Genomic DNA, 15,510 nt, shown 5'->3' with positions numbered 1-15,510 from the left:
GTCGTTCTCCATCTCTGACCTCACCCTAAAAATCCACACTTCTTGTTCCCTGTTTAAGTACCCTTTCACCTATGAGGATTGGTTATCTTTCCTTAACCAATCTGATCCTTTTTTCCCCGCTTTACTCTTTAAAGGGAGGGTAATCCTTGTCCACTTTCTCAGTGCAAGCCCTCCGTATAATAGATATGGCGGTGTAAGAAGTTCAATGTCACAGTTTGTGCTTTGGGTTCTGATTTCTTGAACCGTTTCAGTGCATCTGGGGAATGGTCCCTGGTCCTCTACTTGACTCTGGTGTTCTAGTGTGCTGCTGTTTGCAGGTGCGAGAATGCAGGCAGACTCTTCCAGTTCTGCAAAGTGAGTCTCTGTGTCGTAGTGGTGTACGGCTGCAGCTGGTGTCACTCCCTCATTGGCAAGTGTAGTGCTGCGATCAGGTCTCTATGGAACAGTGGCTGTTTGATGTGTTACATTTGGTTCTTTCCGCATGTGAGCAGCTGATCTTGGTTTTCTGGTTTTCTTTTCTCTGCTCTCTCTCCCTTAAGTTGAGAGAAAACACAAAAAGGGGTGGCAGGAATTGGGACCTTCTCTGCTGCCGCTGTGCTCCTCAGTGGTAGGACTGGCTCTGGATGTCTCTCTGGTAATCCCCCTTGTCTCAGTGTTCATAATTGAGCCTGAAATCCCAAAAAAATTAAATAACTGTTAGAGTTTTTATTTATTGCACTACAGTGTTTATACAAAACTTGTTGCATTAATAATTTACATCAGACAATTAACAGATCAAACATTTAAATATATATGAATACTCCTTAAATTCTAAAATCCATAAAGATCTTGGTTTTCTAGGAGTTAACTTGTTTATAAGCCTCTTATATAAGTCTCACCTGAGGCTTTCAGGCTCTGGCGCTTGCTCCCCTTCAAGCACATGATTGTTTGTTCATCCTTCTCAGAGATGTCCTCCCCCAGGTATTGTCTCTGTTAAGATGCTAGATGACTCAGGTTGGTGTTCTTGAGGTACTGGATTTACAGGAATGCATATAGTGTTTACTCAGCATATAGTGTCATTTAAAACTCCCTAAATGTGGTTCCTTTACCATCTTCATATTTGATAATGATTCCCTCACAGTTCCAAATTATCTCTATGTATTTGTTTGCAGCAATAGCCCATAGCCCACCAGCCACCAGATTTTCTTCCTTGCTTTCATTTGTATTAGGATTTGTAGTTGGCTCTTAATTGCTGTTAGTCTATATAGGCACCCCAGAGACCCCAGGACCTTGTGTGATACTTGACAAATGCCTGCAAGTCTTTCTCTAGTTGTACTTTAATGGAGATTATAGATTTGACCATAAGTAGATCACCTATCCATTAACAATCTTGAATGCATCCCAGTTAGTGGGTTCAAAAGTCTCTTCTGGCTTATTGGTGAGAGATAAGTATCAATACATTCAGACATCTCCTGTGCTAATACTGTATCCTTTAACAGGTGTTCCCTAAACGTCCAGGTGTCCCGTGTGACATGACAGGAGGTAAGTGTCAATTATATTGCCACTGAGGCATTGCCCAAGACTGGTATATACCATATTTTTGCCTTGACCACACCCTGGAGTACCGCAAGAATCCTCAGAAGGGTAAGTAGTTCTATGCATGTTTAAGACCAATCTAGACGTGAGAAAAGGATTACATCAAACACTCACCTACCTGTAGTGTGTGCCAACTTATAACCTCTTTTGTGCGGAATTTCAAAATTAGTTAGTTGCTTCTATGTTGTTACACAACAGAGCATGTTCTTACAGTGGCAGCACTAGCGTCATTGTGCAAAGCAAACATAAGCCTCTTACAGTGGCAATGCTGGCATAAACTGGGACAGTCAGCATAAACATGTCTTCTTACAGTAGCAATAGGGGCAATAATAGGCAATGCCTAGGTGAGTGTTTTTTTGCCAAACAAAACCTCCCCCTGTCAGAGGAGGTTCCCAGGCACACAGAAATCGGGTCAATTAAGCCCTTCCCAATATTCATAGATTCAAAATCATTTAAACTGATACTTAACATAAATCAAACATATTATTTGTAAAAAATATTTGTGTTTTTATATATTTCTTTAAACACGATTATTCATAAGCACAACATTTGTACATATAATTCACAGTTTTTCGTTCTCAAACCAGATAATATAAAACTGGACACGACATTAAATTGACGAGTTCCGCAGGAAATGCGTGTGGTGGGCACAAACATAAGGTGATGAATAAGTGCTATTCTAGAGCAATAGAGGCCCATAGAATTTAAGAGGGAAGATGGGTAGAAAAGACTTATTTGATTGTCATGTGGACATTAATAGGTGGAGGCCGCTTTAAGATCGTCCATTTTGGAAAGTATGAAGGCAGGTTCCGGTTTGGAGTCCACCGCAGTGTGAGCACAGGCACTGGGTAGAGAGGTTGCATATCTTTGCTGGTAAGTTTGCTTCACAGTTGGGGGATGAATCATAATTTAAAATGGGAGAAGAGCTGGGATTCTGGGGAAAAGGTGAATGTTTGTAAATTATGTTAAAACCTGGCGGTTTGTTTTGTTGTGGGGATAGCTGATTGGAAATCCAAATAGAAGGGAAGTGGATGACATACTATTGCTATTGGATAGGCTTCAAGGAGGAAGGTAAGAAGTTGAGTATTGAGATATATAAATATTAGATTGTGGTCTATGAGCAAATATATATGAAAGGTAATATCGTCTTTTGTAGGTTTTGAATAGTTTAAGGAGTACTGACACACATTGGGGAGTGAAGAAGATTTACTTATGAAGAATTGAAGCTGGTCAGTGACCGTTGTGAGTTTTTTCCAATGTAGGACATTTTATTTTGAGGGGGGGGGAATGTTATTGTTATTAAGAACTATACATTTATACAAGTTTCATTATTTATTAGGGAAGTGCACCAGACTCTCCTGAAGAAGGCATTAGATTCCTGAAATAGCTCAGTGGAGCAGAGTGGAATACAGTCTGGAAACCGCTATGCGTTAGATAATTGAGAAATTGAATTCTTGATTTGCACTTTGCATTTTGTATTGAATTGTATTGCATTTTGTATTGAAATGGGAGTTCATGCATCACAATTGAATGTATATTGTATTAGGTGAAAGAGACAATAATAACATATGTAATTGTTTGTATAATAGGTACAATATTTTTTGTTCTGATTTAAGAAGGAAATTCTGTGAATTATATGTACATACATGTACATATTGTGTGTTAATGAATAATCATTTTTAAAGAAATATATAAAAACACTAATATTTTTTTAAAAAAAATAATATGTATGATTTATGTTATATATCAGTTTAAATGACTCTCTGAATTTGTGAATATTGGGTAGGGTTTAATTGACCCGATTGGAGGGCACCTGGGATCCTCCTCTGACAGTGGGGGTTTGCATATTTAATTTATAGACACACCAACCTTGTGCCTGGTTGTGTTTTCATGCACAACGGAAGGGCAGAAAGGAATGTGAAATATGAAGGATTGCAATTTGAGTTGAGAACATATAGTGCACCACCCACACACACCTTTTGTGTTTTTACTATAAACATGCGGGTATATATTTTCGGCATGCACATCCTGAACATCTATTGGGAATTGTTTTTGTGTATTGTTGGTGACCTAGCATTTATTGGGTTTTTTCAGGTGTCAGAGAACTGACTTTAAATTGTAATGGCTTTTTAATCAATTATTCACAGATGGTATTTCTGTAAAATCTACCATTTTAACACATTATTTTAAAATTAATTCGAGATTTAACAAAACCCTGAACTAACCAGGGCGAATCTATGTTCCAAACTTATGCAGGTTCGATCATGCTCATTACTAGGAATATTTATGCCCCTCCAATGAAAACATATTCACCAGCTGTCACTGCTAAGCACTCGGATAGGATTTACATTATAATTTCCGTATTATCACTGTAAGAAGAACACACACGTGATGGTTTTGCCAAATAATTCCAGTACTGCAACTATAAGAAGATTTACATTATAATTTCTGTATTATCACTGTAAGAAGAACACACACGTGATGGTTTTGCCAAATAATTCCAGTACTGCAACTATAAGAACAAATTCATGTTAACTTTCCCTAATATTGCTAACATTACCACTGGTCTGCTCCGGAATAAACAGTCTGGGTTCAGCCCCAAATACAGAACTGAAACAGACACCATCCAGGAAGTCAATGACACCCTTCCGTTTATTGATAAAGAGAACTTGTGGTTGCTAGTTCTCCTGGACCTCTTGGCAGAATTTGACATAGTCAGCCATCACAACTACTCACCCTCAATTCACACAGGATGCGCTTCTCAGGCAACATATTGAAATGTTTCACATGCTACCTATCTGACAGACATCAGTCTGTCCAGAATGGACTCCCTCAGGTCTGAGATCCTCCAAGTCAAGTTTAATTACTGCTAGGATAACTCCTAGGTGACCCCACCTTTGTGGTACACAGAAGATAGCTTTGTACCTGAGGGTCAGGTGTCCACAAGATATTACTTGCCTTCGCTCATGCGTTACAACCTTTCAAACATGGATGACACATGCCTACTTAAATCTTAATCCCACCAAGACTGCATTCAAATTCCTGGGCCAACCCTCCAACTAGAAACATACTCAAAGGTGACAGGATGAAATGTGTGTGGATGGGTTCATCCCTCCACCTGCCCACTCAGCAAAATCCCTAAGTGCCATTGTGGATGGAAATCTATCCTTCAAACAACATTGCAAAAATGGCTCCAACTGCTTGGTTTCATCTCTCTCTACCATGCAAGATCGATCACTTCCTCCCACCACGGAACTTCCAAATGGTGGTTAAGGCCCTAGTCTTCTTACATATTGATGAGGTAGTGCCCCAGCAGCCCCCCCTCAAAGCAGTCCAACATGCCGCAGCTTGCCTCATCACCTACTCTTGGAAAGTTACTCACATCACCCTCGACTTGCGAGAAATACACTGACTCAGCATCCCGGCTAGGATCTTGTTCAAAGCCACATATCTCACCTAAAAGGCAACCACTGCCAGTACGCCTTGTAGGCTGTCTCGCATGATGTACTAACTAAAAACATTGGCAAGCATATGGTCATGTCCCAGTAATACCATTACCATGCTGGGAACAAGACTGGCTTGCAAAGAGAAAACTAGGAAACAGTCATTCTGTGCTACAGTCCTCCTGAACTCTATCCCGGTGGCAATTTGGAGATCTCCAAGTCTCCTTCAGTTTAGGAAAGAATTGAAGAACTGGCTCTTCCAACAACACCTTGTGCAATTTAAATTCCAGCGATCTTGCACACAACGCTTCTGTATGTCTTACTGTAATAATAATTAATAAAATGTTTACTTGATAACTTGTTAAATTCTCGCTACCAGTGTTTTGCTCATTGGCCCGTGTAATGCTATGTTGCTCCTGAGTTCGGTTTGTGCTATAACAACATATAATAAAAATAATAATAATAATAATAATAATAATACTTGTGTTTGCCATGCCCAGTAATGTCACTGTTTGGAGAAATTGGCAGGCTAGTAGTGCCAATATAGTCCAGTATTGCGGCATAACACTTTGTCCTTTAGCCAGTATCCCTACATCTTAAATTGTAGCTAGCACCTCCTGATCACTACCAACCCTTCTCCCCCCTCCCAACCTAAAATCACTGACATCCCCCAGCCCCCCTGGCCAACACATACATCGAATTCACATTACACACCTGTAAATACATTCACAGGCAAACACATACTCACATATACAAACACACACACCCTCTTGCATGCACAAACCCCTACAGATACAAACACGCAATGTTTTTTTCACTCATCTGCTCAAGAGGCTGCATTCAGACTTCACGCCACTCCCCATGAAGGCGCACGCATGCGCTGGCAGGAAGGAGGATGCAGAAAGCGGTAATCAGGTGGCAGTGTCAATCAATACCACTATCTGATTTCTTGTACCTACCCAGCAAGAGCACCAGCATTTCACTGTACCTAACAGGCCATTAGAATGGGAATGCACTGGATTCCCCCAATCCATAATGGTCAGTACCCCAGCCAGCATGCCCAATGGGCTATTCAAGGCTTGGGAACAAAACCTTGTCTCACTTGCAAGGAGCAGTGGGCATGTGCTTGCAAGGGTACTGAACAAAAAGGGCAACCAAATTCTCCTAAATCAGCGGCTGGCCCTAGAGCTCTTGCTCCATTGCTCTCCCCAGTTGAGTAACTGCTCAGGATTGACCAGAAGTCTTCATGCCTGCCCTCAGTCTGCCCCATATTATCATAAATTTAAAGACTTGCCTTATGATGTCAATAGTTGACCTCCCTTATATGGTGGCAAGATACCTCAACGAGGTACTTGCTTTATAGCTCTGTGCACATCCAGCAGTCACAGGCTTGAGTGCCTGCAGGACCCACTCATCCTTCCATCTTTCCAAGCCTGTAAATTCCATTATACAGTGGTGTATAAAAACATGATATCATTAATATCAGGCACTCGGCATCAGCAGTCAGCTTCAGGTCTCTCTGAGAGTTTAGACATGGAGACAGAGAAATGGGTTTTAATGGACAGCTGTGAGATTTTAGCAGAAAATTAAGCTTTTGTAAAAAGAAAATAATTATTGGCTGAGGTACACGCACGTTTCTTACCGCCAATCACCCCAGACAAAATAGAGTGCTGTGTGTGATGTTATTTTCTAGAAATTGAGAAATAATACAACATATGGAATGTCCCTATTGGTGTGGCTTCATGGCAAACAATACAAACCTCTGTATGGTAGTGGGACGAACGTCCACTGCAGCCCTGACAAGCACATGTGCTGCTAGACATAGCGGGGCCATCCCCCATTACCCACCCCCTCCTTTGGGGTATAAGACATCATGCAATGGTTACACATACCTAAGAATCACAAGGACAAATGGTGTATATGTGGAAACACAAGATCACATTTATTGGAGTCATACAACATTTTGGGGGGTCACCCCAGCCCTAAGTAAAGTCACATCTCCTTATACTTCTAAGGTGGGCCATTGGTTTGACAGGATTGTCATTATCTAATAGTTCCCGGGGACACTTGCCACTTCCGGTTTGCAGAGTCGAGGATGTCTCTGCTTCTGATTATAAACTGCCAAGCAGTAATTCTTCGCGACCACTGAATCCCGTTGACGAGGTGTCTCAATTGTCCCTAAGGACTCAGTGCCCGACTTCTGAATTTGTCTGTGGTGCAGCCATCGGGAAACCACCCACGGCCGAAACCGGAGCGTCAAACTCGCTCCTCCCCGGCTAGGACTGCCCCATAACTCCCACTTGTGACAGAAAAGAAAATGTTTGCAACCGTACACAACTCATGAACAAGACATGCTCGCAAACGTACACCCTTCGAAGTCCGCTAGAAAAGAAAATGCACTCAACAAAATCCTTAATTACATTTAAATGAACCAATCCTTGTAACAAGCAATCAAACTCTTAAATTACATACAATGAAACAATACCCATAATGTAAGCGGGAAATGTGTTGCTTCGTGCCCATGCTATCCTGCCTAAAGGGAGAGGGAGAGTGGGACTTCAGGCTGCAAAAAGAGGATTAGCTGAGCAGCCCCCGCTCCTTATGACTGCTCCCTGGAGCCCAGCGGGATGTGGCTGGGCCCGGGTACACCCCATCCTTGTATGGAGGAGGAGAGGTGAGAGTACCCCAGGGCTAGGGGTGGCGAGAAGGGCAGTATTTTTAGGGTTGTATCTTGGAAGTGAGAAGTTGACACTGTGACAGTTAACATGTTAAACGGTGCGAGGTAGTTCAATGAAATGTGTGATATCTGCAACCAGTCCTTGAATCATTGAATGGTACACAACAGTCAATAAAAAAGTCTTGGTTTTGTAAAGTTTGTTTTCCGATTACAAATATGAGCCAACAAGGTCGAGCATGCAACGTGCATATGCATAAAAAAGGCAGGCCTCTGTGAAGGAGTAACACATTAGACACATTACATGAGGTCCTCACCAATAGCAGTTTTGTTAAATCAAAGATGCATCTTCCCAAATGACAAAAAGTAATAGCTTGATTAAGTGCAGCAAAAGGGACAACGTTTTTACAACAGTAAATGTTGCTGCCCTTGCAAATAAGGTTTAACCTCACCGTCTCTTGATTTAACAACAAAAACTCTATCGATCTATTTTATTCACAACATTTTTGTAAAACTTTTTCCCCCTTTAGTTAGTGAATTGCCTTCAATTTATGAATCAGGAACTGGCTTTAGAGGAGGAGGGAAAGCGCCGTCTGCAGATCTGTTATAGCAGGAAAGTTGTTTGTTAACTGTTGCATTTTCTTTAGCTTTCCCATCAATGTGTTTGCATAGCCAGTAAGACTACCCCCCCAGTATCATTAGCATTAATAGCAAGAGGCCTCACCTGGAGTAACATACGCTACTCTAGTGTTCCATCTCCATTTATCTCTCTCACCCTCCTTATGTCTTCATCTCCTTCTGGCTGTGCTTTAGTGTGAGTCCCACACTGAGTAGCTCCCCTTCCCCTCTTCCTAGAGGCGTCCTGAGATTCAAAGGAAATAGGGGCTTAGTGTGTTTTAATGAGCTGTAGCCGTCCGGTGAGCCTAGCTATGCATGTTTTAGTGATCATTTGTGGTAGGAGGTGTGAGGTATGGAGCCTTGCTGGTGTTTGGAAAGGATGGGCTGAGAGGGGGAGCTTTGTCTGTATCAGTACAGTGATCAGAGTATCAAAAACCAGGACAGAAAAACAACATAAAAGTGGGACAATTTGACAGTTGATGACAACAAAGAAGAGCTCTAGTTTGTAATGCCATACATTCGGCAGAGACTGCATAACTTGGACAAAGTCATTTGCATTTGAAAAGCTATTTGCTCAACCACTAGTCATGCCATTAATATATTATTGCATTGTATTGAATTTAAAATTGCCTGTGTACAATGATTTTGCCCTGTTATATGAGGAGCTGTGAAGGCGGAGAGACATTCAGAGCAGTAATGCAAAGTAGCAGTTCTTATCAAGGCTTTGTGTGGAGGAGGGTGTGGTTTTTGTAGACTCCCCGCACCCTTCCCCCTCGCTCCCCTTCTCCTCTAACACATTGCTTGTTCACCATTTGCTAGAAACACGCCAGTCACTGCTGACTGCAGAATGACCATAGAAAAACACATAGTTTTAAGTAGGTGGCAATGGGTGGACCATTCTTTATGGTAAACGTAGAATGGGAGCAGGAGCAACAGAGGCTTTGCTCTTGAGGGAGAAACCAGCCATGTATTTAGAAACATATATTGCCATTGCTAGTGTACTGCAGGAATGTTGCCCCCAAGCTGAGAGAGCATTGTCCTTAAGTGGAGCAGTGAGTGCGTTATGGATAGCCTCTGAGACAGGTGCAAGGTTTCTGACAAGCCCTGCAAGGGTTGAGAGTAACAGGCTACAGGCCCTACAACTGCATTTGTTATTTACTATTTCTTTTCAATATTAGTGTTTGTGCCTACTGTAACAAATGCATATGTACAGCAGCTTCACCATTAACACCAATACAACCAAACTTATGGCTTTCAACCTTTCCCATAATGGGAAATAATGTTGTTACCAACGGGCCTTGGAGTCTAACCCTTTGGACACTGTTGGTACCTAGGAATATCTTGGGGTCACCATAGATAGCAAGCTGACATGGTTAACCCAGATGGAGCGTGTCAAGATTAAGGTGCAGCAGTTTCTGAGTGGCGTCCTCTGTTTCACATGCATCTACTGTTGTTACATCATCAATTGCAGGTTACAGGTATACAATGCCACAATTAGATCTCCTCTCCTCAACGCGGCTGAAATATGGGGCAGGAAGCAGCTGTCCACCATTTTGATTATTGAGGGTCTGTGTCTAAAGGCTCTCATCCATTGCCCACATACTACCCCAATTGCGTACATTTATGCTGCATGTGGTATCCCGCCTGTAGGCGGTGTGCTTTCCACGAAGACATATCAGTTGTATTGGAAGCTAATTAATAGCTCTGAACCATCCCAATGGTACATACTGCTATCAGCTGCTTCCCTGCCGGTAATTATATTTGTAAAATCTTGTCTTAAGATAGTAATGACTGAAGGACTCAAGTGTGGCACCCACCTCACTCACAATTCCCTTGCTTGTCCATATTCAAGATGTACGTGAAGTATTAAAATTGTTATGCCGTGGATTATGAACAGACAAGGGTTAATCTTGCCACTAGTTCTTTTTGCAATTCACTAAACAAACAATCCTTCCTAGATATCCATGAGAATACCCACATAATAGGATTCTTACTTCCTAAATGCAGATAGAATTATATTTGACCAGTAAACATGAGGCTAAAGGGAGTAGGATGGGCGTAGGTAAGGACAACAGATTGCGTAGACTCTGTGGCACTTGTTCATTGAAAACAATCAATTACCTTATTTTGTATTGAGAAAGCTTAAACAAGCTTTAGAATTAGGGCAAATGGACTGCCAGGTCTTTCCATTTCACATGCTTATGATGTAGAATATATATGGGAGTGAGTCTATGCGGGAATGGGCCTATTGTCTGTTTGATTAAGATGTGGCTCACTGTCGAGGAGATTTTAGAATTTCTTACGTGTTAAATTGGTTTACATATTCATGTCTATTTTATTGATTATTTTGTGTTATTGTATCAATTTGTTTCAAAAGCCTTATGGGCTGAATACTAAATAAAAATTAAAAAGATGGGTCTCAATGCACAGATATTGTGAGAGAATCATCTATATTGTCTCCATCTTCATCTCCCCTCCTACTCCCACTATTCACTCTCCCACTGACCCTGTCCTTGCCAATCTTCACCTTGCTATCTCCCACACTCTTGACATCTTTGCCCCTGCCATGAGGACCCGAATGAAACCTGCCTCCAAGCATAACAGCTGGTTTGACTCCGATCTAGCTTCTCTGAAACGCAAACGTAGATTTGCTGAAAGAAAGTGGCAGACCTCGGACTCATCCTCTGACAGACTGGTCTGCCGCCTCCTCCAACGGCAATACTGTCTCTCTATCTGCTCCAAGAAGATGGCCCACATCCAGGCTAGCATCTCTGAAGCTATTAACAATAAAGATGAACTTTTCAAAACCTGCAAGGCACTAACCAACTCATCTGCAGTCTCTACCTCGCCTCTTCCTTCTCAAGCCCTCTGCACTGCACTGGCCACCCATGTCCCCTCTAAAACTCAGTCCATGTTGACCTCTCTCTCTCTCCACTTCCCCCTCCTATACTCCTCTCCCTGCCCCCCTGCCTCCATTGGCTTCTCTTCCATCCCCACCCTCCTCCTTTTCACCTATCACAACAGAAGAGGTCTCTAGAGTAGTCCGCTCTAGGAAGGTCCCATCCAAACAGGTGTCTTCCTGTTCTTCCAGAACCCTTAAGGACAACATCTCCTCTCTTGCTCCGGCTCTAGTTGACTTCTGTAACCACTCCATAGCCTCTGGCTCTTTCCGTCCTTCTCTCAAGAGCTTCCTTGTGCCCCCCTACTAAAAAAGCCTTCAGCCGACCCCTCCTGTCTAGCCAATTACTGCCCAATCTCTACTACCCCCTTTCTTGGGAAAATCTTGGAGATATTTGTCTTCTCCCAACTGACCCATCACACTGAACTCTCTGGTTGTCTTCATAACCATTAATCTGGATTTCGACCATCGAGAGGCACAGAAACTACTCATCTGAACATCTGTGAAAAACTGCTTGCAAATCTCAGTTCCACCTCTCCTGCTTTTCTCATTCTCCTTGACCTCTCTTCTGCCTTTGACACAGTTAGCCACTATCCTCATAAAACAGCTCCTAGATACCTTGCTACCTCACACTGGGCAGTGGATTGACAGACCTCCTTCCTAACTGACCATGCTTCCCAGGTGCACCTGGGTTCTTTCTCCTCCCCCACCACTCTCTCTACATGTGGTGTCCCCCAGGGTTCTATACTCTCGCCTTGGCTTTTCAACATCCAACTTGCACCTCTCACTCACCAGATCTCCACCTTCTTTCCTCATTTTGAGTGTTATGCCGATGACACACAACTCTTCTTCAAGCTCCCCTCTTCCTCTTCCCCCACCATAATTTCCAATTTCCTGTCTGCTATTCAGTCTTGGTGTACTTCTAAGGTTCTCTGTCTTAATGCCAGTAAGACAGAGATTCTTCCTATCGGCACAACTGCTCCTATTTCCCTCCAGCACTCTGGACACTCTCTATGGGCTCTCCCCCTTCTCCTTCTACTGATGCCGAAAACCTTGGGATCATCTTCGACTCCTCGCTCTCCTTCATCCCTCACATCTTGGACCTTGCCAAGAAGACCCACTTTCAACTTCACCTCCTCAGAAGCATTCTCCCTTTCCTCACATTCCCCCAGAAGATCAATGTCCCTAGAGATCTGGTCCTCTCAAGGTTGGATGACTGCAATATCCTCTTCCTCAACCTGCCCCTTTTCTCACTTCGCCCCCTTCAACTGATCCAGAATAGGGTTGCAAGACTTATTCTTGGCCTCAAGCCCAGGGACTGTATCTCTCCAGCTCTAAAATCTCTCCACTGACTCCCAGTGGTTGCAAGGATCAAATTCAAAACCCTCTGCATCATCCACAAGGCTTTCTGGGGCCTGCAACCACGCTATCTGTAGCTTTCTCTCGCTAAATACTCTCCTTCCAGACCCCTTCGATCTTTTAGCTCCAACACTCTGCTGATCAAACGTATAAGGAAACCAACTACCCGTTAGCTGTCCATTTTGAAGAATTTCACAAGTGATCCTATTTTACTTAGCTTCAGTGCTTTGGCACATGTTTCAGAACATAGACGATTAGAAAATAGAGAGAGGAAATTGAGACAGTTGGAATCAAAATTAATCATTGAATTTAATACTATAAAACTGAGTGGCCATAATTCGAACGAGGAGTAAGCAGTGCACTCATTGGGGTAATATACTTTGAACATTTGCATTCCTGGAATATGAATTCTAACAATGAGTTCCAACAGAAAGTCTTTGACCATTTTCATGAGTTTTATATACATTATTGAATTGCTAGATTGAACACTTTGATTTAAGATTCAAATGTTTGTGATAGGAGATATTAGCTGATATTTTAGGACACTTGTCCAGCACTAGCACCCTCATTTATGTTTTTAAGATGTATGTATTTACTTGTGGATGCAGGTTCTGTGTTGCTGTTTACATGGTATATCTGTTTTATCGAATTCAGATATTTGATTGTCTTTGACTCATCTGTCTGGACTGTCCTAATTTGGGTTTAGGATTAATTAATATGCACTTGCACTTTACTTCATTCATTAACATGTACATTTAACATTTCAGGTTATGGATTTCCATTGTAATTACTTTGTCCTTCATCTTGTGACACAGAGACTTACACTTTATTTGTTTGCACTGAGTAGATCGACATAGGATATGGCATGTTTTAAATATGTCACTTGATATATTTCCTTTTATTTACTTATTTATTAGGAATGTATCATATGATTGTCTTGGATATTGGCACTTATCCTATTTAGAATATTTACTATTACTAATCCCATTGTGGTAGAGATTTAACTGATAGTTACCATTTCCAGTGTGCGTGTCGGCAATTTCATTTTCTTTGTTCCTTGGCAGCACGCTTTATCATTTTACATGAGTAAGATAAGCAGAGGCATTTCAAATATTTTTCTATGACTCAATAGCGTGGTTTTGAGAAAAGTGTTCATTTTGAAAAAAAGAAAAACATGCATTTCATGTTAAAAAGTGTATTACACTATAGTGGCAGCAGCCGGTTTTGTTCTAGCTTCCTTTAGTGACTAAAAGGAACTGACACAAGAAAGTTTAGCAAGTGTTTATACTGATCATGTGATTTAAGCTGACACAATATTTTTTCATGAAGAGGGAAATTATTTAATGCGAATTGTAACAATGTGCACGTCACCTGATTTAATTTATAGATTATACATAACAACTCCATTAATGTCTTGTTTAGTATAATATATAGAAGAATTCTTAGCCCATTGTGGCGAACAAGCTACTACAATATGGCCGCTTATTTTGAAGTGTTTTTCTTTAATGCACGTTCCTCCAAGCAAGATCATAATGTTTATATCATGTGATGTGTTTGTTTGTTTGTTTGTTTATTTTTTTTCTATAGTGCTCCGAACCCGGGAGTAAAAGGTTGCTTAGTACAAGTTACAAGGCACAATACATGGTAATAAGCAGTAATAAGAGCAACAGATATATACAGAATATACAGACAGTAGAGGAAATAGCAATCAATAATGACAAAATGAGTCAAGTGCAATATGTACAGTTTAAAGCTGAGTCTAACTTAAAGGTTGACTTTTTGTCAGAAGCCACCCAATGGCAAGTTTCCTGAACGACTGGAAGGATTTGGAAGATTTAATATTCAGTGGCAGGGTGTTCCAGAGTTGGGAGGCGAGGACAGTGAAGCTCGAGCCTCTGGCTCTTTTAGAGGTAAATCTAGGTACTGTAAGACATAAGGTATTGGAAGATCTCGTGGTTCTGATGGAAGATTTCATAGTGAATTTGTTAGTAAGGTAGGGGGGCTAGATGGTTGAGAGCTTTGTAAGTAAGGCACAGAGTTTTTAGGTCGATTTTATGTTGGATGGTGAGCCATTTGCATGTAGTTCTAGTGGCAGAGATGTGCTCACGCCTGTGCTTAAACACAAAAGAAATCCCTCAGCAATCAGTAAACTAACCTGACGAAACCCTTGCAGAGGGGTGGAACGTGTGGTTGATTTCCTGTTCCAGGAGTCACAGTTGCTGGTGAGTTCATGAGTTTTAATGTTTCTTGCAACTTTGTTTGAATACATGGATATACTTTCAAAAGTATGAGATTGTGTGCTGGGGATTTATTACAGTCCTGCTATTTACAACGCCGTGAAATTCAGTGAAAAACTTTAGTTGGAGCACCATTAAGGTGGAAAAATCTCATGCAACAAAACCCTTGAAATTCCATGATAGAAGCTTTAGATGAAGGGTCGTCAATGTGCCCATTTCGAGCAAAACAAAACCTGAAATTCAGCAGGTGTTGGAAGTTACATCACCTTAACTATGAAGCCCCATTGCACAGCCCATACGATGGCCCATTGTGCAAGTGCATATTAATTCATCCTAAACCCAAATTAGGATAGTCCAGACAGATGAGTCAAAGACAATCAAATATCTGAAATCGATTCAACAGATGTACCATGTAAACAGCAACACAGAACCTGCATCCACAACTAAATACATACATCTTAAAAACATAAATGAGGGTGCTAGTGCTGGACAAGTGTCCTAACATATCAGCTATCTCCTATCACAAAAATTGATGGCATCACATATTGCATCACTGATGACATCACATATGACATCACTTAAGGCATCAATGACATGAGGAAGAGTGAGGTGTGGTAGTTGGGCACTGTGATGAGGAAGAGGGATGTGGGGGTAAAGGTAAGATTACTATTGGGTATGTACACGAGGAAGAAGGATGTGGGGTAA

The sequence above is a fragment of the Ambystoma mexicanum genome, chromosome 3p (genome assembly GCF_040938575.1).
Source record: "Ambystoma mexicanum isolate Mex_15411 chromosome 3p, UKY_AmexF1_1, whole genome shotgun sequence".
NCBI lineage: Eukaryota > Metazoa > Chordata > Amphibia > Caudata > Ambystomatidae > Ambystoma > Ambystoma mexicanum.
The sequence above is the reverse complement of the archived record's forward strand: the minus strand, read 5'-3'. Positions refer to the sequence as shown.